Below are 24,347 nucleotides of genomic sequence, written 5' to 3'. Positions count from 1 at the left end.
ATTGTAACAGGCCAATTCTAATTTCCTCAAGACTCCATTTGAAGGTTTTCCAAGACTCTCACCAGCCTGCAGGCAACTGGGAAGGAGAGTGTCAGTTTCTTTCTTCCTCTGCTCAACTGATAGTTCTAATTTCTTTCCTCCCTCTCCAAAGCTCTCCACTTGGAGCAGCAGGCCTTGATACCTTCTTTTCCCAGGGCTTTGATAATACAGGCACATTCACTTGGTATGCCTGGCGGAGTTCAAATTAACACCTTGGTTTTAGTTTGTTCTCATGTATGCAGCTAACTCCTGTAGTTAAGGGTTAGCCAAAGAAACTTCCCAGTCAATTCAGACCTTAATTCAATTCTTCTAATATTTAATATTTTGTTTCATTTTGCTTCTTACAACACATCTATATAGCATTAAACCTGTAACAATGTTCCCTCCTGATTTTTGTGAGTTTTCATTGGTGGTACTGCATAGAAGCCAACAAGAGAGCAATTCTGTGAGACTCCTTTCTTTCTTGTATTACACTCCATTCTTTTTTCTCAGATTTGGGGATAATTTCCCTTGTCTGGAGAATCCTTCTTCCCTATTTCTGTATGGGTCCCTTTGATGGTAAGCCTGGTTTGTTTCTTTGGAAGATGGTGTATTTCATTTCATTTAGAGGGTAATTTCCATGGGATTAACTATTTTTGTGGGTTTGATTCATGACTTGTATTTTCTTTGGCTCTCTCTCATCGTTGTACTGTACCGCTTTCATTTCTCTTTTTGGAAAGACAGGCACCTTACTGAGCAGTGTGTCCTCTGCCCCCTCCTCTGGATGCTTTCAAGATTTTGGTTTGCAGGATACTTTTATAATTGTGGTTTATTGTGTATGAGTTTCTGTTTGTCTGTTTGTCTGTCTGTTTCTGTGCATATTATTACTGTTTTTTTTTTTTTTCTTTCTTTTCTTTTCTTTTTCTTTTTTTTTTTTTTTTTTGACAGGGTTTCTCTGTAGCCTTATGGTCCTGGAACTCACTTCTTGTAGCCAGGCTGGCCTTAAACTCAGAGAGATCCACCTACCTCTGCCTCCCCAGTTGGGGTCAAAGGTGTAGTCCACACCATTGTGGTTTCATTTACACCTCCTCTCACTAGGAACTTGGAACACTTTCTTTGTGTTTTTTTATTACTTAAAAATAATTGTTTTCAGATACAAACAAGACAACCTGGTCCTGGGCACTTTCTTAGACGTAAGACTCCCTGTTTGCATGTTACATTCTTATTTACTGTGCTTTGGGGTGGAGCCCAGGTGGTTCACACTGCTAAGCCCAGGCTGCCCAGTGAGGAACCTTGAAGGTCACTTCCTGAGTTCTCACCTCTGCTCTACCGGCTGCAAAGACAATTCACTGAATGTGTTTTCAAGCTCAGATTGATCCCCGCTTACCTTCTAAGTTTTCCCTACTTTAGAAAGCTCTCTCTATGGCTCCCAGGTCGTGTTTCCTCTTTTGTCTTACAAACAAATGGTTTTGGCTCTCAGATTTCTTCTTGTTGCTGTTTTTTTCCTTTGTGTGTGTGTGTGTGTGTGTGTTTGTGTGTGTGTGTGTGTGTGTGTGGTGTGTGTGTGTGTGTGGTGTGGGTACATGTATGTGTGTGTGTATGTGGTGTGTGTGTGTGTGCTTTATGGTGTGTGTATGTGGTGTGTATATATGTGTATGTGTGTGTGTGTGTCCCTATGCTTTTTTTCAACAAAATGAGAAAAGCCAGAGAGTCACATCCTTATAGGACTGACTTTCCCTCTCCCAGGGTTGCCAACAACTTCTTAGCTGGGGGTGGGGATCATGAGCCCTGTCCCTTCTGTGGTGGGCTGTTGTCTGTGGTTTTGATCTTGACCTACACAGGACCCCCCGGGCCACCGCCATGAATCCATTAACCACAGTGGTCCTGACATATCCAGAAGACAGCATTTCTGTGGTCCTCCATGAACTCTGCCTCTTACAACCTTCCCACTTCCCTCTTTCTACCAAAGGTCAAGTGGAAGAAGATGTGATATTGACGCGTTGGTTATTGGATGAGCACTTAAGCATCGCAATGTACAAACCATTTTCTCTGATGAGGTCTGAGAGTTACACTTATCTCAATGGGTACAGGGACACTTAAGAATTTGAGGGCAGTTTTTTTTTTTTTTTTTTGACACCATGTCTAGTTTGCAAACATGTAGTAGGTTACCTGAGGCCACATTCTGTGCCAGTGTGTGGTATCTTCAACAGAGTCTTACCATCAAGTTCTCGGGGCCAGCCATGAGCAACAACAATTTCGTATTGTCCCCCTCCCTGAGAAACAAGTTGAGGGCAGATATCTCACACCTTACTTTTTATTTGGCAGCCTCTAGGAACGCTTCCAATTCTTTAATACCTTTAAAACTATCCTTTCACAATCTTTTAGATTCATATAATCAGTCCATACATCACAATCCCATTAGGCACTATTAAGTCGATTAAAATGTGTCTTTCAGTAGTTACTTTTGCATGTGTCTGAGGAGGCTAATTGAAAACATTTATGTTGGAGCCATAATAGATTGCTGGATTGTCAGATATGGTGACTCTTCATCTGTTGCTGATAAAGATGAACTGGTTTTGTTTTTTTTTTTTTTAGAAGTAAAAGCCATTTCATGGATACTTTGAAATGTCAACTGACATTTCGTTAATAGCATTTATTTACAGTAGTTGAATAACAACATCAGACTATAATAAGGAATGAGCAGTTAGCATTTAAAAAAAAAGCTTGATGACATTCAGCTTCATTGTGTGGCATCTAGTAACAAATTCTTTCGGAGGATCTCTAAAGTCGATTCCAAATGTAAAAACAAACCAGACAAAGGTGTGAGCTAAAGATGAGGCTGACTCTTGCTCCTGGGATTCCTCGGAATGGAGCAGATGTGCGATTGGGCAGCCAGGGGAGCTGAGGGAACGGCTTCCTTCTTAGTGAGCATTTGGAACATTTTTTTACCGGATTCAAATCACAACTGGAATTTAGTGCTAGCAACCCAAGTGTCCATTATGACTCCAAATGACCAGATTAGTATGTCCTGTTCAGCTCAGCTCCTAAATGGTCCCACGATCACCTCTAAGTCCATAATTGACAGGACGTAGAAGGAAAGGAAGAAATCTAATTTTTATCAGGACTGTTTTTTAACATAAAAATTACATATAAAAATCAGGGCAAAGTGCCTACTGTTTTGATTTCTTGCTTTTTTCCCCCTTCCCTGTGACCCTTGGGAATATGAATGTCAATGATCAAAATGACAATATACCTTGACAAAAAGAGCACGTGACTCCAAATGTCCAGTTAGCCTTGGGGGCTCTGATCAGTAAATAAACACTATTGTAATTCTGTCGTTCCACCATAATCCTTTTTTTTTTAATTGTCAGCAAATCTTCATTATCTATAAATTATCTTCACTGTCACCTGTGCATGACAAAAGAAAAAAAAACTGTAGTTGTTGTCTTTAAGAATGTTATCACACGTTCTGATCCAGGGGTCCAGTATATTTAAGCATTCACTGCTTGACAAAAACGTACAATGTAATACCCTGTCGCTTACACCTGATCCTGGAACAAAACTCCAAGAAGCAATTGCTTCCTCCCGTGAAAACCAGCATCGGGTTGGCTTCTCAGCACTTCCAAAATACTCTGCAGCACGACTGTTTTTCCACAAAAGCAACATCATCAAGCCAGTTAAAAAGACAGCTAATGATTTTCTGACTGTAGCGTCACGATTGTTTTGCCACTAGAGATCTATTTGGCATAGTTCTAAAGTCTTGGTATCATTTTCTTACCCAGCCAGCGGTTACGTTCATGAAATAGTACAACAATTAAGCGGTCTGAAAGCCTGCGCCCGATGGCGTGGGGGAAGGCTCTATGAAGGCGCCCTCCTCTAAAGAAATCATGTGACGATTCAGGGAATTTTGACATAGGGTATTTACATTACTGGCGACATCAAAAAAGAGGCATGCTCCTTCGCCCAACTCATCCTCACCAGTACAATGCTGACGGGTTCTGGTCAGAAATTAAAAACCCTGGGTTGGGAGTTTAGCTAGTGGTAGAGCGCTTGCCTATGGCGTTGCTAAGGCCTGAGTTGATCCCAGCTCCGAAAAAAAGAAAAGAAAAAAAAAAAGAAAAAAGGAAAAAAAAAATTAAAAGCCTCTTCTTCAAACTGACATTACTTAATAAAAAGAAAACTCCAGTTTGGACATAGAAACCGCTTCGCTCGGGAAGAAGGCTGGAGATGGTTGGTGCTAAAGTCCCTACGTGAACCTGAGGTTCTAACGCGAGAATTCATAAAATTTTCCGTGGAAGGGTGCTGGGGAGGCAGAGGCAGGAGACTTCCTCTGAGGCTTGACAGCCAGTCTAGTTTATTGATTTCTCAGTTCGAAGGATTGATACTGTGTCTCACAAAATAGAGTAGAAGCAACTGAGGAAGACATTGAATGTCAGTTTACCTGACCTCCACATACACACAAGCACACCCTCCCTCCACATATAGACATACATACATTACCTAAAGCTGATGGCTTTATATTTTAAAAATTAATCTCACTTTTAGCAGATGTAATCTCAATCTGCTCACTGACTTCGCTGGCACAACTCAAGTGAACGACTTCCCTTTAATATATACATGGAATACAAGTAAATGTTTGTACTATAATTATTCCTTTTATAAATATGATTAGCCACCCACCAGTTATTTTTTTAAAGATTTTAGAGCTAGGAGATTTTAAATCACCCTAAATTGTGAAAATATAGTTAGTGGGAACCACCTTAACTTGATCACTGAATCATCATCTAATATTAATGTTCTGCTCAGACACTTCAAAGGCTTAATTGGACTTATTTTTTCCTATATTTTTTTTTGTTTTGGAGGGTTTTTCTTGTTCTGTTTGGGAAAGAATCAGACTATTTAGCCTTGGCTGGCCTGGAACTTGCTATGTAGACCAGGCTGGTCTTGAACTCAGAAATCTGCCTGCTTTTGCCTTCCACGTTCTATGATTCCACCCCACTCAGACCATGTTTAGCTTTCCTTATTAGCAGTTTCCCCTTGGATCTGGTTAGACTTGAACTTGTTCAGACACTAAGAAAACCAGTTGCTTGAAAAATTAATGATTTTTTTTCACACCCAATTTCACGCCAATCATTCTCTATTTAAGTCCAAGTATATTAATCATTTTCACATAATCTGTCTCTTGAAGTATAATTCATGCTTTGACACTCTTGGATAATTGGCACTAGCACTCCCACTTAGGAAACTGAGGCTTGTAGAAGCTAGCAATTGGAGTTTTTAAGAGACATAGTTAGAAGGCAGCTAATGACAGACCAGACCCAGCACTGAGTCCTAACGACTCTATTCCACACCTTTACTCATCCACCAGACAATCAGGATCACAGTGCACACTGCCCAAAGGTAAGACTCATCCTTGTGTCTTTGTTCAATTTAAGCCAGTACAGTCTTTGTTTTGTTTTGTTTTGTTTTATTTATTTATGTCCCAAATCTGAGAAGGCGCCATCCCAGCTCCCCCTCCTCTCTGGTGCGTGGCTCTGGGTGATCAGGTGCATCCTCTCCCACTGAAGCCAGACGAGGCAGCCCTGTTGGCTAACAGATTCTAATCGGCAACAGTTTTAGCAACAGCCCCAGCTCCAGTGGTTGGGGCGGCACGGAGATGGGCAGGCACATCTGCCGCACATGTGCTGTGCTGTCTTCTGTCACAGAAGGATGCTAAACTATCCATTACCACGGTAGGCACATGGAAAGCCCTCCCCACCCCCAGCTTCCCCTTGGCCATCTTCGAAGGATAGGGCTTAGAGCGGTATACTTTTATGTTGTTGTTGTGCTTCCCAAAACTCAGGAGTTCAGAGCAGATATAAACCCAAAACCATCTCCAGGAGTTGGGGGAAACGTCTCATTCCATCAGACTGTCTAAACTGTTGTTTCACTAAGGAAAGTTCTCTTGCACCTTTCTCCCCAAACTGAACAATGTCTGTGTCTCAAAAATACCCTACAAAATGTATCGTGTATTACTATGATTGTGTGTGTGTGTGCGTGTGCTCATGTGTGCATGTGTGTGTGTGAGCATGATGTGTAAGTGTGTGTGCTCATGTGTGTGTATAAGTGTGTGTGTGCGTGTGTCTGTAGGGTGGCCATGTGTGTATGCATATGTGTGTGCTCATGTATATGTGTGTGTATGCTCATGTGTGTGCATAAGTGTGTGTCAGTTGTGTGTGTGTGCATGTGTGTGTGTGTGTGTGTGTGGTGTGTGGAGTATGTGTGTGTGTGTGAGTGTGTGTGAGTGTATGCTCATGTGTGTGCCAAGTGTGTGTGTCGTGTGTCTGTGTAAGTGCGCATGTGTGTGTGCTCATGTATATGTGTGTGTGCTCATGTATATGTGTGTGTGTGTATGTGTGAGTGTGTGTATGTGTGAGTGTGTGTGAGTGTGTGTGTATGTGTGTGAGTATGTGTGTATTTGTGAGTGTGTGTGTATGTGTGAGTGTGTGTGTGAGTGTGTATGTGTGTATGCAAGTGTGTGTGTATGAGTGCAAGTGTGTGTGTGTGTGTGTGTGTGTGTGTGTGTGTGTGTGTGTGTGTGTGCCGATGCTCACACCTTCCCTTCCCCCTTTGAAACCCAAGAATGACCTTGGCAGTTGTTTCTCTCCTTCCCTTTGTTGGGACAAGGCCTCTTTATTTCTGCCATACTTGGTGCTCCACGGTATCCAGCCCCTGAGCTTCTGGGTGATGGACTTGTCTTCACCTCCCTTCTTCCTGGAGGAGTGCCGAGATCATAGATGTGTGCTACTGCATTCAGATTTTCCAGGGATCCAATTCAGGTTGTCAAGCACTTTGACCTGCTGAGAGATCTCACGAACCCTACATGTGAGGTTTTAGTGACTATTTCCTCAAAGTCACAACTAGCCTTTTAAAACGTGCAGACTTTGTTCCTGCCACCTTGGCACCAAAGTCCTTATCCCATGTGGTAAGAGCAATGACGTTAATAATCCCCGAGCCTCGGTTTCATGGTAACATCTTCCCCACCCAGCTTTTGATAGACAAGAGATCATTAATGTAATAACTGAGAAAACAAGAACCTTTCACCACGGCTGCCATTCTTCCCTACCCTTCTGCACGCCGGTTTGTCCGGAAGCAGCTTCGTTTCTGTAAATCAGCTGTCTTCCCTGCATTAGGAGGTAGCAATAGACTTCATGTCTGGGTGTTTCAGTTGACTAATGGTTAAAATGTACATAGATTGAAACATGTTACCCTAACCCACTCAATGGCATCAAAGGCACCTGTGTTGTTCTGTAACCATCTCCGCTGCCTATCCACAGAGCTCTGTGTGTCTCAGAAACTGGAACTCTGTACTAACTAAACACTAAGTCCAGCTGCCATGGTGTTGCACAGCTATAAGCCCGCTGAACCCAGGGAAGCTGAGGCAGGAAGATTTGCCTTCAAGGCGAGACATGCCCTACGATGGCGAATCTCTGGGCCAGGCTTTTGAGGCTGATGAAATCCATTCTCAAAAACCAGTAGAGTCGTCCACATTCATTCCAGCAACCCCAGGCAGTGGGCACCTGCCTGTCATGCTTTAGCTGAGTCAGATCGTCATGTAGCTAAACAAAAGGTAGCTGTTATGGCTGGGTTTATTACTCAATGTCTCAAGATGTATTCATGTGGTGGCAGGAAATTAGCAGAATTTTACTTTCTTCTTAAGACTAAATAATATTACATGTCAGTATCTGGACAGGTAATTTCGATTTAATGAATGCTTGGGTAAAATGTGACTGAGACCATTTTCCTTCAGAAAGAGATGGGGGTGGAGTGAGGGAAACCAGGCATCCCAGGAAACAGACACAGTGCAACAGATTATTTAGTTCCCCATTTCTGCTTAGTGACTCCATGCTTTCTAATTACTCCCCTGTCCTTCATCTATATTGGGCATAGCCTGTAAATAGCAAGGGCTAAACCCCAAGTCTAAGCTTTCATTCTGACTTTCAGTTATGTAGTCCCAGTAAGGAGCAGGGGAATGGTGTTTACTGTTTACTGTGCATTTGCAAATCTGTGAGTGGGGCTGGCTTGGCTATTCGAGCTTTGTCTGCACAGATTAGGAGCCGATTTTCACTCTTGCTTCCTCTTCTTCCCTCTTGATTTCCTTCTCTCACTGTCTTGCTCTTCCTTGGACACCCAGGCTCACCATACCTCCTTTGCTGGTGTGACTTATCGGAGTCTATGTTCTTTCCTTTAAATGGTTCATTAGGCAGAGACACACATCACCACTTAATAATAGACCACTGTTAATAATATTACACACAATAGGTGTGTGTGTCTGTTTGTGTGTGTGTGTGTGTGTGTGTGTGTGTGTGTCTGTGTGTGTGTGTATGTATGTGTGTGTGTGTATGTATGTCTGTGTGTGTGTCTGTGTGTGTGTGTCCGTGTGTCTGTGTGTGTGTGTGTGTGTGTGTGTGTGTATGTGTGTGTGTCTGTGTGTGTGTGTGTGTGTGTGTGTGTGTGTGTGTGTGTCTGTGTGTGTGTATGTGTGTGTGTGTCCGTCTGTGTGGGGGGGTCTGTGTCTGTGTATGTGTGTGTGTTTCTGCATGTGTGTGTGTGTGTATGTGTGTGTGTGTATCTAATGTGTGGGTCCGTGTGTGTCTCTGTGTGTGTGTCTGTGTGTGTGTGTCTGTGTGTGTGTGTGTGTCTGTGTGTGTGTATGTGTCTGTGTATGTGTGTGTCTGTATGTATATGTATGTGTGTGTGTCTCTGTGTGTATCTGTGTGTGTGTCTGTGTATGTGTGTATGTGTCTGTGTATATGTGTGTCTCTGTGTGTGTGTGTATGTGTGTGTGTATGTGTGTGTCTGTGTGTGTGTATGTCTCTGTGTGTGTCTGTGTGTCTGTGTGTATGTGTGTGTTGTCTCTCTGTGTGTGTATCTGTGTGTGTGTGTGTGTGTGTCTCATTGGTATCTAAATTATGAGAGAAAGACGGAGGCGACACCGAATGTCATAGTGTGATGTCGAGGGGAATCTGACACAATGGGAGCCCAGTGACAAATACCACCGCTTGTAGGAAAGTTCTTGGTATTTCCCAAGCATCTATCTCTTTGAAGAATTGCCTCAGCCCAAAACTTGCTGTAGGTAAAAAGAGTACAAAGAGCGTCGATCTTCTCTTTAGAAAATGAAGAACCATAAATCAACCTGAATTTCTTGGCTGTAGAGCAGCGTGGAAGAGTGCACTGGAAACGTGTGCTTTTCTTTAGTATTTTAGTTCTCTATTTTTAAAGGAATTTGTCGTTCATGTATTATTATTATTATTATTATTATTATTATTATTATTATTATTATTATCATGTGTATATGGATGTTTTGCCACATGTATTTCTGTTGCCCCTGGAGGAAGTCAAATCCCCCAGAGCTTCAGTTACGGTTGGCTGTGAGCCAGTATGTGTGCTGGGAATCAATGCCCGGGTCCTCGGGAAGGGCAGTCAGTAACTCCTAACCACCGAGCCACCTCTCCAACCCATGTCAATTCTCTATCTCAGAAAATAGGATGTGTGGTCTTGATCAGAAATATTTCAGAGTCAAAGTCTCAAAGGAAAAATTATCTCTAGAAATGGTTTTACCAGGCACACTGAGTGGTATGGGACTGCAAAAGTGGAATACTGGGATTTTAGATACAGAAGAGTCTCCATCCGAGCCCTGACCTGGATGCTTCAGTCTCTCACACAGACAAAGACACATCTGAAGAAGAGCAGAGGCTGTGATCACCGTGGTTCACGTTCACTATAGGATGGGGATGGGATAGTTCCCGATAGTTTAGAGGTAGGAAGAACCAGACAGGGAAGAGAGAATAGAGAGAGAGAAGACAAGGAGGAATAGCGATGAGCATGCTGTTTTTATACATAGTCAGTGACCTCTTCTGCTTAGGACTCATCATCCCAGCACAGCCCCAGTGGAAACACCAGTATCCCATTCAAGAGGTGAGGGACCGGGAGCTCAGAGGACACAAAGTCATGGACTTTTCAGTGCATTGGAGGAAAACAGCCTGGGTGGGGAAGACTCTGTAACAGGACATGGTGACAGAGGACATGGTAAGGGAAAGGAAGTGAGTGTGGACAACTCACAAAGGCTTCCTGCTCTTGGCTGTAGGACTGCCCTGAAGGTATCACGGTTATGTCAACAAGCTAACGGAGGGTGGGTTAACATTGGCGAGAGTTCATCTCTTTCCCGCTTGTGGACGTGAGAGAGGAAGAGGTGGTAAGAAAGTCAGGCCCCTTCCATATGTCCTGACCGCATTAACACTTTCCTTTAACCTTCTCCCCAACCGTGGATGTGGCAGACTACCCGAATCAAGACAGGAAATGATCTGATGATATTATGAAATGTTCAGAGGGAGGAAAACATCACGCTGATTCCAGACAGTGTTTATACCTAAACATACAAGTTTAGGTAAATCTGAGTTCAGCACGTAGGAGCAATCTGCTGTGACTAGTTGGCCTAATAATTGCCTTCAGGGGAAGGAAAACCTCTGCTGACATGGCCCCTGTGCCCCACGTCCAGCGTCTGAAAGCAGGGGTGTGTTAGCACATCATTAAAATTATTTTGAAAAACAGGAGAGAAAGAGCCTCCTGTTCAGCAATGTCTCTGGCTCTAAATGGTTCTTCCCAGAGTCCCTGTGCGCATGCTGAGGCTTCTTCCTGCAAACTCTTCTGGAGGATACTAAGCAAGTCGCTGAGCTCTCCGTGCCTCAGTTTCCCATATAATAAAGCAGGCAGGAGCTCTCTCAGTCCAGGGCCCTTTCTGTCTTGTGGTTCTCTTGTGGCAAAGTCAGCATTTGGAGCACTCAGATCACTTTGGATTTTCCTGCACCAGGGCAACGATTAAAAGACAAAGTTTCAACATCATCACCGGCAATGTAGAGAAATCCCTGTAAAATGCCAGCAGTGTCGAGTATAGCATTTTTGAGTCTCGCTGTAATCTCCGAAGGAAGTATTATCACCGCGAATCTACTGAGTTTCTCAGTGATGTACTCGTGGAATTACTCAGTACTGTAGTGAATTAGAAGTGAACACTACAGAGCATGTTCAAAGATGATTCACCAAAAGCAGCTCTGCTAAATTACTCACGTGATGCGTGAGTACCTGCGTCTCTGCTTAATTCTCTTTCTGTCATTAGAGTGGATTTATTTTTGAAGATTCTACATATGGGCCCTGTATTTTCCCCTTAGGATCTCTTCCAAGTTAGGATCACTAGAGAATCACCGTGTTTTTAAGCATCCGAAGGAAAACTTCTCCTCATTAAAGTGTAATTTTAATACTATGTCTCAGATTATATCTGAACTCATTTTTACACGCCACTTTCCCGTGGTGTCCTCCAGGGACATAGCACCTAAAATACTCAATGGAGTGTACTCTTCATTTGCCTATCCCCTTACCAGGTTCCTTATGACTCCCTAATATGGCTGGTATCTCTACCGGGTGATAATTATTATTTATCTTTAAGTTTAGTCAGTTCAACAGTATCAGGCGCATAAAAAAAATCTTAAACAAATGAACGAAACAGAAACAAATTGGTCTTCACGGTCTTGTGTGCACACAATGCTACCAGCTAAATCAGGGCTGCAGGTGTCTTACCTTTTTGCTGGTTGGGGAAACGCTTCCACTTATTTCATGTGCTCTACACTGTGGGCAAGAGGCTTGCACATGCTTCCTTTGAATACAGGAGATTCTCTCATCCCTACTTGGCCTCACATGAGCTAGCCTTGGCCTGACTCCCCAGGCTTCTGTTTTATCTCTGTCCCATCCTCCTTGTCCACTGCTTGTGCTCTTTGCTCTGAGAGTCAGTCAGGTGGTCCAGTTGCCGTTTTGACCATCAACAATGGTGATGGAAATTACCACTGCTTACCGCTTCCTGACTGATCACCACTAGACCTCAGTTAGACTATTTATTGGGTTGCAGCTGGAGCGGAGTCATGATTCACCTCTGTTCCCAGCTCAACCTCAAACACTTACTTATATTTCCTCTGTTGAAAGCACCCAAACTTATTTTCCCATCAGTGCTTCTTCTTAATTTATCTCCCCAGTCAGCTGAAAATACCGTCGTCAAGAAGCTTCCTAATCAGGATTCATGGGACGTGGTTTCTCAGTGTACTGGTATATCTGAAGTTTTATTACCGAATTGATTGTTTGGCTGATCGCTATATTTTAGATGAGAGACTTTTCCCTTCGTAATTCAAAGATATTGATCCCCCCTTTCTCCCTTAGCATTTATCATCGCTGTTGGAAAATGTGATTCTTGTCTGATCATTCCCCATTCTTGTGTGAACTTTCCCAACCCTCCCCCTGGGCTCCCACTGGGACCTCAGACAGCAGGTGTCATAAAGGGGTTTGTTTCTAGGAGTGCATAACACTTGACTAGCTTTCCTTGGCATCCAGTGGGCTCTCTGTGTAGGAAGTTTGTGATTTCTTTAGGGTCTTTACACAAATGTTATCATCTAGTAAAGCTGTTACTGGCCAGCCAACCTGCTCACCTCACATTCAGTCTCACATCCTTCCTGTCTTAATTACCGATGGCATGCATCCTTTTAAATCCTAAATAATTCACCTACTTTCTGTTCTCTTGTCACTGGACTGTAAGGTACAAGAGAGCAAGGATTTCTGTTTTATTCAGCCACTGTTGTAGGCTAAGAAATCTGTCTAGTTCTTAAGTATTTGTGTAGTTTTGTTGTTCTTATTTAAGACAAAGATAACAAAAACTCTGTACAGATCACATATTTATTTAGTGTGTATGCATATGTGTGCATATGTTGGCGTGTGTGTGTGTGAGTGTGTGTGTGTGCATTGTATGTGCATATAACATATGTATGTTTGTGTGAGTGTGTGTAATGTATATATGTGTGAGTATGTGTGTGAATGTGTGTAATATATGTGAGTGAGTGTGTATAAGTGTGTGTAATGTGTGTGTAATGTATGTGTGAGTGTGTGTATGTGTGTGTAATGTATGTGTGTGAGTGAGTGTGTGTGCGTGTAATGTGTGTGTGTGCGTGCACACACATGCACATTAAACATGACAGAAATTGATCCCTGACTAGGGAATCCCTAAACAAGACGACACAGAAGAATTAGTACTGGGGTACAAGCATCAAAGTTCTTTCAAAAATGTTTATTATAAAAATCAGCTGATACAAATATTTATTTAAAATTTTAACTTGAACTAGTGGTACATGCCTGTAATCCTAGCAATGAGTAGGTAGAGGCAAGAGAATTGTGAGTTCAAGGCCACACTGGGCTACTTAAAGAAAAGCTCCCTCAAGACAAATCAAGAATACTTATTTGAAAAAAAATACTAACATTTATTTATAAGAACACATTTTTTTAAAATAGCATACAATGGTATAAAGGAATGAAGAAGAAAAGAAACAAGGAAAAGAGTAAATGAAATTAGAAATAATTCAAATGAGATAAATGGTATAATTATTTGGGTATAATAGTTAATTTTCATTGTCAACTTGACTGAGGTTTGAATCACCCAAGACTTTAGAGCCAGGGCTAGAGAGGTCCAGGAATGCTGTAGAGAGATTCATGGGCTACTCTGGTGGAAGTTCAAAGGATCAAATTATCAACAGAAATGTGAAGAGTGCGGCTGGCAGGATGGTTCAGTGGGTAAAGGTGCTTGCCTGAGTTCAATCCCCACAATCAACATGGTGAGAAGAAAGAATTGACTTCAGCAGGCTGTCCTTTGACCTCTACAGATACCAAGACACACACGAGAACTCTCATGTGTGTTCACAAGAACACACACTAGATAGATGATAGATAGATACATAGATAGATATATAGATAGGTAAGGAGAGAGACAGAGAGAGAGAGAGAGAGAGGAGAGAGACAGAGAGACAGAGACAGAGACAGAGAGAGAGAGGAGGGGGAGAGAGAGGAGTGAGAGAGAGACACACACACAGAGAGAGAGAGAGAGAGAGAGAGAGAGAGAGAGAGAGAGAGAGAAATAGGCAGGCGGGCAGACGGGCAGATGGATGGACAGACAGACAGACAGACAGACAGACGCAAAAACTACAAGATACTGGGATAGTGGAGGCTAGGCTTGTTGGCTTTCAGAGGGGATCAAGGCTGTTGGAAAGTAGACTAGAGGTGTTCATTCCTGTTGTGTCTGTCTACAGCTCAGCCCGTTTTCTTTCTAGGTGTGTCCTGCAAATCTGAGTGAGGCTGAATTAAAAAAAGCAGTCACCCATGCTGTTTTCTGGGGGAAATTTAAAGACAGCATAGCATTCGGGTTGCAAGGTCATTGCCCTCTGCTGTCCCTGGGGTCTATAATGAAAATTCAAAGCAGAAAGAAATTAAAAATGTGGCATTTACCATGGAAAGGAAGGAGATTGTAAGCTGCAGGCAAGGTGAGAAGCAACTGGGGGGAGGGGAGACAGCCTGACCTGAGAATACCGCTGAAGGGGCTTCCTACCCAGAACAGCAGCTGGGGAAGTGTTTTCCCAGGGTCAGAAGCCAAGACTCACAGAGGACACTAGCTCTGGGTTAAACAGCCAGAAGAATCTGGTAAATTATTCACACAGCATTTGTTCTGTAGGCATGCAAAACGCAAAAGGTACAGAGTCATAGGAGCCTGCACCAGTGTTTCAGAAAGCAACTGAGGGGTTGGGGATTTAGCTCAGTGGTTAGAGCGCTTGCCTAGGAAGCACAAGGCCCTGGGTTCAGTCCCAACTCCAAAAAAAAAAATTTTAAAAAAAAAAAAAAAAACAAAAAGCCAAAAAATCGTCAAAAATAAAAAAAAAAAAAAACAAAAAAAAACAAAACAAAAACAAAAACAGAAAGCAAAAACTGAGTCTAGCCAGTGTGTGGTAGGATTGTATTCCCTGACAGGATGCCCTCAGAGGTCCTCGTGTAATGCTCTGAAGGCAAAGATAAAATCCTAGTTTCTCAGGATGTTAAAGATTCCTGTCCTGAGCTGGACCTTGAGACATCTAGCAATGGAGGCTGCAGGCATACGGATGAGAGATAGCCTGAGAGAAGCTCTGCCTGCTGTAGGCAGCAGATCTGGAGAGCCGGGGTTGGGGGGGGGTGGGGGGCAGATGATAGCATCCTAAGACAGGAACAGAGCTGGTGTTTGCTCTGCTTGGTTCTGCTTCTGTCTGGCCTTTCCTTGCTATTCTTTCATTTCTCCCCTTGGAAATGGGAATATTTATTCTGCATCAAGTTATACATATAACTTTCTTTTTAATTTGTATAGGCATTCAGTTAAGAGTTTGCCCAGAGACTCACAGGGAACTTTGGACTTTTGATCAATGTTGGGACTATCAAAAACTATATAGGACTTTCGAAGCTGGACTGAATGCATTTTACATTATAAAGGGGATATAAACTTTTAAGGGAAAGGGTACAATGCTATAATTTAAAATGATATATTTTTGTGTCAAGTCTCCAAGAGGTAGGCTTGTGATGGCTAATCTTCATTGTCAACTTGACTGGATTTAGAATAATCTAGAAGTATCTCTGAGGACATTTCCAAAGAGGAAGACAGACAGATCTGAGCTTCAGTGGTACCACCCCATTGGACTTGAAGTCCTGCGACTGAACAAAAAGAAAGAAAGAAGCAAGCCGAGCTTCACCATTCATCTCAAGTTGCTTCCTGACTTGAAGTTGCTTCCTGCTCCTGGCACCATGCCTTCCTGGCCATGAGCAACTGTATCCCTTCAAACCGTGAGCTAAAGTAAACCACCTTTTCTTAAATTGCTTTAGTCAACATTGTAATAGAGCAAACAGAAAATACACTAGACAGCAACAAATGCACTGGAGTATTAATTTTTAAAAATTTGTATTCCTGAAAAAAAACATATGAAATTATAAAAATCAAGGATCAACAAAACACATTTCAGGTGCTGCAGGAAAAGAAGGGGATGCTTTTGTTGTGTAAACCGAACCATTCCTGTGAATACGCAACCCTTTCTCATTTCCAGTCGTTGCCTGATCCTCCTTTTCACCTTTCTCTACGTCCTCTCCACCCAGCTGCTTGGAAATAGCATTTTAATTTAGGAATGGGTTTATTTAGAAATCGTCCGTTTAATAGAGTTATGAGCATTCCTGCTACCTAGGCAACAAGAAGATGTTCTGGGCAAACATCTTTTCATTTTTAGCAAAGTGAAATCTAAAAATCCTTTCATGAGCTTGTCTAAATAAAAGTCAACCTTAGATATATCCCTTTATCATTTTATCATTTTTTTAATTTAAGATACATTTATTTTATGTGTAGGGGTATTTTTCTTGCATGTATGTCTCTGTATAATGTGCATACAGTGCCTGAGGAGATCAGATCCCTTGGAGATGGAGTTAGTAATAATTGTTATCCTCCGTGTGTGTGTGTGTGTGTGTGTGTGTGTGTGTGTGTGTGTGTGTGTGTGAATCAAACCTAGGTTCTCTGGAAGAGCATTTAGTGCTCTTGACTGCTAAGCTGTCCCTCTAGTCCCTTCATTTATCTTTTTAAAATATGAGTAATATATAAAGTGAGTTGTGTATATGACAATGTTTCTTGAAGAAAAATAGAATGAGCTGGAGAGAGAGAGAGAGAGAGAGAGAGAGAGAGAGAGAGAGAGAGAGAGAGAGGCTTTATATCGCAGAATAGAAAAGAAGCCTTCTCAAACAATAAGATCTTCTGATTTTCTAAGTCCCATCGGTCCCTTGAAGAGAGTTCTTTTGGGCCTCCCACAGTGCACACAGAGCACATAAAGACCCACCTACAGTTTTTTTTAGATTAATAAAACAATGATTCTTACTTAGAAAACATGAAGATATTGGAAATATATTTAAAAATTCTAGCTAACATGCTCTTCTCTGACTACCAAAAATAATTTCTCTAGTTTTGAATTCTACATTTTTATTTAAAAATATACTGTGAACATTTATCATGCCACTAAATGTTCTCGAAATTACCATTCTTCAAACTATCCATGTGTCAGAGTCTAAACTATCCAAGTAAAATTTATCAGTTCATTTGTTTCCAGTTTTTTATATAAAAAATGTTTTAAAAATGTCTTTTTCATAGAGAGGGAAAGGATTCTGGAGAAGCTGATGAGGCTACTTAAGCATACTGCTAAATGCTCTCCATCACAGGAAGAGAGCATCCTGGTACACTCCTCAAACAGCACACATTAGTGACTGCTTGATGCTCTCTAGGCCAGAAGTGACAATTAAATAAGTTCAAGTAATGTTCAGCCTTGTGGAATTTGGTGGTTTGAATGAGAATGTCACACATGGGTTCACAGATTGAAATGTTTAGTCACCAGAGTGTGGAACTGTTTGAGAAGGATTAGAAGGATTATTGGCATAGGTATGGTATTAATAGAAGTGTATAAGTGGGTTATGGGCTTTGGAATTTCAAAAGCCTGCACCAGGCCCAGTCTCTCTCTCCCCTCCTCCTCTCCCCTCCCCTCTCCTCTCCTCCTCTTCCTCCTCCCTGCCCCCTTTCTTCCTCCACTTGACTATAGATCAGAACATAAAGCTTTCAGTTACTACCCCAGCACCATGCCTGTTTTCTTCCCAACAAGATGATAATAGACAAATTCTCTGAAACTTTAAATAACTATCAGTTAAATACTTCTTTTTGTAAGAGTTGCCTTGGTCTTGAAGTTTCTTCACAACACAGGACAGTAACTAGGACATGGAAGGAAGGTGAACTTTCTCCCAACTTCATTAACAACATACATTAACCATATCTTTCTATCTATCTACTCTGTGAAATGTCTTCCTCTTACAGGTTCATAAAAATATCCGAACAAACAAAACACATTACATTTCCCTGGCACCAGAGTGAATTCTAATTTACCATTTCGTGGTTTTGTTTTTGTTTTAAGGAATGATAGCTTTGAGAAAGGGATTGAACCATCTATGTTTAGAGTCTCAGTCTTTTCCTGGCTCAGAGGATCCTATTCTTGTGTCACCCTCTGCTGTGGTTTGAATAAGGAAGGCCCCCATAGGCTTAAACGTTTGGATGCTTGGCTCCTATTTAGTGGAACTGTTTGGGAAGGATTAGGAGGTGTGGCTCTGTTGGGATTTGAAATTTTTCAATTGCCCAGCCCAGGCCCAGTCTCACTCTTTTCCTCTCTGCACCTGCCTGTGAATCCAAATGTCAACTCAGGGCTATGCCTGCCCGCCCGCCATACTTCCCACTATGATGAGCATGAACTAGCCCTCTGAAGCTATAAGCAAGGTTCCAATGAAATGTTTTCTCTTATTAGTTGCCTTGGCCGTTGTGGCTCTTCACAGCAGTAGAACAGTAACTAAGATATCTTCACTTCCTCTCTGTGTGACTGATGTTTCCTTTGCTGCGTGATGTGTCCTATAGACAAGACTAGAGGTGAGTCTTGTGTGGGACATATGGGACAAGGGAAGAATTGACCTGGACACTATCCTCTCCTTCCTTTGGTTTGTGACTGTAGATCACCACACATTGTAGAATATTTTCAATCAAAGGGTTGTTCTGTACTCTTCCCCCAGTCTATGCTTGTCCCAGCACCAGTGATGGATTTGCAGCATAGCTTCCATATGCATCCATTTACATCTTTGCATTTGCTTAGCTCATCACATTTCCTGTTGCTTGTCTCAGATTCTCATTTGAATCTTCAGCAAAACCGCCCAAAGGAAAAGAATTCCACTGGGAGTTTAGGTTGCATTAAACCTAGAAACTAACATGGGTAAAGGCAAGGTCTTTATAATCGCCACAGACAGACCATATGTCTTTCTGTTTATTTAGGCTGTATTTTATGTCCCTACATAACCTCTCATGGTGTTTTTCCAAAGGGCTGACACCTTTTTTATTAAGCTTATATTTCTAGGTGTTTTATATTTCTGTTACTATTGTGAAGAAGAATTGTCCACGTTATATTTTCTGGCTGCTGCTGGTATCTGAAACCCATGTGAACTTGTATTTATTCATCTTGCTGAATTCCTGATTATTTTTAAGCTAATTCTCTAGGGTTTTTCTATATGGGTATGATTGTATGATCTGTAAATAACAGTGACTTCATGCTTTTTTCCAGTAACATTTCTATTTCTGTTTTTTTTTTTGCTATGAAAACTTATAAATCAATATTAACTTACAGAGAGGATTATAAAAATCCTTGTTCTGTTTCTGATGCTAATAAAATGTCTTTATTGGTATTTTTTCCAATAAATAATGATGTGGCTGTTACTATAAGAATTCTTCAATGTGTCAAGGAATTATTCTTCCATCCACAGTAAAGAAAATGAATCTTTTCTCTTTACACATTGTTATAATACTTTCATCAATGTCTTCTAAATTTTAATATTCATATGATTTTTTAAAAATTTGAACTATAGATATTATAGAACCAATGTGATATTTTCTTGGGCATGGCAGGCTATTCTTTGCAAAAAAAATGTTAAATCAGTTGACTGGTAGATTACTTATAATTTCAGAGCACATGACTTTCTTTTTATTCTGTTTGTTGTTTTGTTTGTTTGTTTGTTTCTGGAGAAGAGGATTGAACCCAGGGCTTCGCTCATACTGAGCAAGCATACTGCCACTAAACTATGCAATAAATTTTTATTCCATTTTTCTTAGGCTTGACAAAGACAATGACCATGGCAGTTGGGACACTTTTATAAGCTCCGCCTTTCTTCTACTCAACTAATCGCATGGGGTTTTCCCATGCAGTTCTCAGATTAATTTTATGTACACAGTTCAGCGTGGCCTATATTTTACCAACAAGGAACTCAGTCCAGAGGACTTCGTGACTGGGCTAATATCATACAGCTGATGTGGAGAGCGTGTGCTTGCTTCCGTGAGGATTTATTCATGAACCATGTAGAATAGTTCACATAAAAGAAAGTAGGAAAATCTGCTTCTTAAGTGTGTGAGAAAACCAAGCCACCATTCACAGGTGGCAAAGGATGCTCTGAGTGCCCTGGGCTCTGGAACTACACAAGGGCTTGAGACTCTAGGTCTCCCGTTACTAGGAAGCAGTGAGCTAACAGAAGCGGTTGTCACGTCAGCAACACAACAGTTCCCCCCCAGACCTTCTTCCACGTTTTCCTGGGTCTTTACCTGACCTTTTTTTTCCATGTCCTCTTGTCCCAAGAAATCCTGTCACAACTAATCACTACCTAAATAGTGAGCTGCATTATTAAATAATCATATCATATTAAATAATCTCTCAGAAGACATCTCTACTCATTCTCACATTCCCTCTGCCTTTGGTGCTCTTATGTTTCCTGTTTTGTCTTAGTTAGACTTTCCAGACCTTTGAACCTGTGTGTGTACACCTTCATGCATGGATACAGATGTGCAAGTGTGCCTGTGCAAGTGAAGGTCAAAGGTCAACACCAGGTATCCCCCTCAGTTCCTCTCCAAATCAATCAAGGTCTCTCACAGAACCTTGAGCTCACTGATTTGGCCAGCGAGCTCCGAGGATTCTCCTGCCTTCATCCCAACACTGGGATTACAAATGTGCATGCCTGACTTTTCTTAATGTGGGTTCTGGATGGTCAAACTTAGATCTCCATGCTTGCATGACAAGCATTTTATTTAGTTAGTCATCTCTTTTCTTTCCTTTTTAAAAGAAGAGTGTTGCTGGGGACGGGAGAATTGGCCCTGCAGTTAAGAGCAAATGCTATTCTTGTGATGGATCAAGTCTGGTCCTCCATACCCACGACAGGTGCTCACAACGCCCTATAATTCCAGCTCTAGGGCGATATGACAACTCTGGCTCCTGTTGGCAACTATATTCACACACATATACCCACACATAGACACATATTGAAAAACTGTATGTTAGAACAGTATAGCAGAGCGAATGATAGTCTGAAATGTCTATGGACATGACAGTGCCTCTGGAATGTAACATAGCAATGTGTACTTGGTAGGTGTGATTGAATGGAGGACTTTTATGGGGGATGGTCCTGGATTGTCAGACAGAGTCTAATATACATACATACAGCAGGAGTATGGATGATTTTCAGACATGCTCAGTCACCCTGGTAGAGATCAAAAACTCTCCCATTCATGACTTACTGCTCCACAATTACGTGTCCCTGCACAGAAAATGCCTCAAGTAGTATAAGTGTGACTATCTGAATTTACCAAATTACTCAGTAGATCAGAAAACTCAGTATACATAAGGAATTCACAACATCTATTAGAAATAAACATTTGAAAAAGGCGACTTTTGAAATAAATAGCATTGACATGGAATTAAAACTGATAAAGATCGATCATAATAAACTACATTCCACACCATCTTGGTGCCTTATAAAGAAATTCTAAAGATATAACAAAGCATTTAAAGCCTGCGAGCAAAGTCGCTTCCTGTAAACTGTGCAGGACAAGGCATTGTTCCTAAAATCTTTCTTCTCAGACTCATCTACGTATAGCCACAGAGAGCTTTCATAGTACTTAGCAGATTGCTTCTCGAATGTGTATTTTTGCATTGAGGAACATGTTATACGATAAAGGTAATTGAACGACTTCAGGGGACAGTGATTTGGGGGATTTATTTTTCTCTAAAGATAAAGCAACCAAGAATAAGACAGAAGATGGGTGTGGTGGCCCAGGCCTTTATTTAATTTCAGTCTCTCTCCTTTGAAATTTCTACCCTTAATAATAATCAAATCTAAACAGCTCTTATTCAAGTCTATTCTCTAATGTACCCGTGTACCAAGAATAGAACAGTTAGCCTGACCTAATTGGTTTTGGACATATGCACAGTAAGGCAAAATTATGTCCTCTAGTTAACTTTTAGGGAGGATCCCCCACTTATTATCTTATTCCTGGGCTTAATTATGTGTGCATACAATGAAATTCAGATGAATTATGGGAAGGGACATGTGCAGTGGGAAAAATGAATATATTATCTGATCTATTAATCAAAGTCAAGAGCTACCCTTTGTGACCAAGACCTCCTTCTCTTGAACTCCATAAAAGGAAACCCAAAAAATAATTGGGCCCTTGACTATTCTCAGTCATGTAGCCTGCTGTCAATCATCTTGACACCATACCGCTCTATGTTCTGCACCTATCACTTTGCTTTGGAGAAAATTGTCACACTTCTCTTGCTAATCTGAGAGGCTTTCCTTCAGTTCTCTGGATTAGAGGCCAAGAACCTAGAAACACAAGTTCATCCCGGACCCTGACCACTGGTAACTGTTAAACTTAGGGGAAAGCATTTGGTTCTCTAAAGTTAGAAACACCCAAGCAAGAATCCTGCCTTGGAAACATTCTCCTTGACCTCAGATATAAGATTTCACCTTCCTGGCTCACTTTTCCTCACTTACAAGTTGGAGAAGAGAATCTTTGCGAGACTGTCGTGACAATATGAGATGAAGCAAATGCTGATTCACACCAACTTTGACCTATCTTCTTCTTAATTTTATTATTCTGCCTCTGTCTACAGGACTGCACACTTTTGAAAACAGGATACGTGTTGACCCTTCATAACAAGTTACCACAACATGTAGTCAGATATAGAATGCAGAGCGGGAGCCCCAGAAACGTTTTTCATCCTGCATACTATTTTGTTGACATTAAGTGAGGAAGATCATTGACTTAAATGAACAATGTTTTTCAAGTCTATCCTCATGGTTTTCATTCTCCTATCTTTCACGTGAATTCCCATATGTGACAACACATTCTATAAACAAATAAAACGTTGGCACAGGATGATATCTCAAGTACGTTATAAGCTAAAGTTCTTGAATAAGATTTAGGAATCTACTTAATATTAACCCCTGAAAAATGAAGTCCTCCTGAATATTAATTAATATTTTAATGTAAAAATTCCAGATTTGGGAAGTAAAAGTTTCTGGACACATCCAAGAATCAGCCCAAGTTTGTTCTGTCAACATGCCACCAGAGGTGAGGAAACGCTCGTGTTTTCCTATTGTGCAAAGTCACGTCTACAAAGTGACTCTTGTCCAAGTGGCCCTGTCATATGAGACCGCTAAATGTTTTTCACTTAGCTTTGCAGACACATCCAAAGTCATACTGACCGAAACAATTTAGCATATGACTCATGGAAGCCTGAGTCAAAATTCAATGCAGAGCTGTTGCTTCTAATGAAGGGACAGCAATGCTCACAGAGAACATGTATCATACAAGATGAGGAGAGTCAAATTGAGACACAGGCCATTTGGGGAATAAGAGGCAAAGAAAAAGATCAGGTCAAGTTACCGGAGGACAAAGATTAGAAGCGTTTGACTTATTTGAGAATTACTTATGGTCACACGTCTATAATTCCAGCTTATAGGAAGGACGACAAGTTTGAAGCCAGTCAGAATGTCAGAGTGAGTTCAAGGCCATGCAACACTTCTAAGCTAGGACCTGTATCAAAATCACACAATGAAACCAACCAACCAAAAACCATTCAATTCAGAAGGGATTCACCGTGATATATAACTTGTTTAATATACTAGACAAGAGAAGGTAACAGTAGTTCCTATGTGACATGAGAATAAAAATGTGTGACCATCTTTGCTGCCACAAAATATAGCCATCCCTCTCTCCCTTCCCCCTTCTCTCTCTGGTTTGTTTTCTCAACACAGGGCTACTCTGTTTAGCCCAGGTTGTCCTAGAACTTGCTGTGTAGACCAGGCTGGCCTTGAACTCACAGAAATACCCTCCTGCCTCTGCCTCCTGAATGCTGTGATTAAAGACATGTGCCACCATATCCGGTAATTACTCTTTTTTATTTGTTTGTTTATTTGTTTACATTCCTGAAGAAAAGTCACAGATATATACTGTAGTTGTTGGGGAAAGAAGGCCTTAAGTTCCTTTAAGGTTTCTTTAAAGAGGGTCCTGTCCCAAGTCCTTAATATTCAATTCAACAGAGAAAGGAGAGATAAAAAGAACCTGAAAGAGATACATCCTAAACCCCGTTCCTGACACCTCATTATTAATCGTGAGCATGACCTCAGGGACCTCATATAGACCTGCTCACTTTTGTGCAGAAGGAGGATAGAGACCCAAGACCACTTCATGAATCCAGTGAAAGGAAAACAACACAGGTCTTCCAAAAGTGCTTAGATTTCCCAATTCCTTAACCATCAATCCTTTGTATTACATGAGCGATCTCAGATAGCCCAGACCCTCTACACAGGGCCCCTGTGAATATGAGCCTTACTGATCTAAGGGTGATCTCAATCTGGGACCTGGCTCAAAGGCTAGAGGGTTTGCCTAGCAAGTGTAAGGCCCTGGGTTCAGTCCGCAGAGCTACAAAAATAGACTGAAGGACAGATAGCATTGGTGCCATTTCTAATGAGGGGGTTGGTGCTTTTCCTTTTGAGTCTGCATAACTATTGAGAAAACCTCAAAGAATGATTCT

Source organism: Rattus rattus, chromosome 10 (assembly GCF_011064425.1).
Source record: "Rattus rattus isolate New Zealand chromosome 10, Rrattus_CSIRO_v1, whole genome shotgun sequence".
In the NCBI taxonomy this organism is placed as follows: domain Eukaryota; kingdom Metazoa; phylum Chordata; class Mammalia; order Rodentia; family Muridae; genus Rattus; species Rattus rattus.
This window is presented reverse-complemented; position numbering follows the sequence as displayed.